This window comes from Penaeus monodon, chromosome 22, assembly GCF_015228065.2.
Source record: "Penaeus monodon isolate SGIC_2016 chromosome 22, NSTDA_Pmon_1, whole genome shotgun sequence".
NCBI lineage: Eukaryota > Metazoa > Arthropoda > Malacostraca > Decapoda > Penaeidae > Penaeus > Penaeus monodon.
Genome location: NC_051407.1, coordinates 4,999,208 through 5,000,017, shown reverse-complemented (window position 1 = coordinate 5,000,017; position 810 = coordinate 4,999,208). Strand labels below are relative to the sequence as shown.

Sequence of the window (810 nt, the reverse complement as noted above, 5' to 3'; positions counted from 1 at the left end):
CTCTGCTAACAGGAACACGCACTATAGCTATATATGGTTGACTCAAAACTTTTAAGAAACGGTGGCTGTGCTCAATCCCACAGGTAAATTTGTGGAGCAGTCAGTGTCATATTAATTTCTGTATATTATTTATTGTAGTTTGTTTCTGTGGGTCTACTGTTAGCAGTGACCCTAGATTAAAGTTGTTATACATTTAGTGCTTTTTCATGAGTGTATTTCTTCATATTTTAAGACCTAAATTCCATCCAGGGCCACTTGAAACTTGCTGTAATTTGTGATGGAGGCTTTAGGGTAAAATTTACTCATACACCTGTAGTGCTGGTGAGACCTTGAGACCTACATGGCTTCATCAATTTCAGCAGTGGCCAATAAGCTTCCAGCACATATGAATAGGCAAGATAATGCTTTAACTGGTTCATTATTTGACCGTAAGTCATTAGGGAGACTTACAGGCTCATATCTTGCCAGATTATAGCCACATGGTGGAGGTGCATTCGCTTCTGCATCTCTAGTTTTAGTTGATACTTTTGCCATACCAAGCTAGACTTCTGAAAGACTCTACTATCAATCTTACTATTCCAGTATTAGTATCCTTCATTGTACCTGAAAAGTAAAAGTTTCAAGATATGATTTGCCCACCATGGAATTTAGGTTTCTGTGATTTACTTTTGTGTACCACTTGTTAAGAACAGTAGATATAAGGTGTAAATTCTTCAGATTTCTTTCAAATAGCAAACACACTCTGTGTACACATATTGGTTACAGTATACAAGAGGACCACATCAGCTAGGGAGATATGGCATTTGGTAG

General features: G+C 37.5%; 1 protein-coding gene across 1 annotated transcript in view; it reads left to right on the top strand.

Moving 5' to 3' along the window:
• Positions 1-810, top strand: part of LOC119586842 (ATP-dependent RNA helicase HAS1-like) — a gene marked incomplete in the record, with an annotated part of 10,641 nt that overhangs the window by 2,046 nt on the left and 7,785 nt on the right.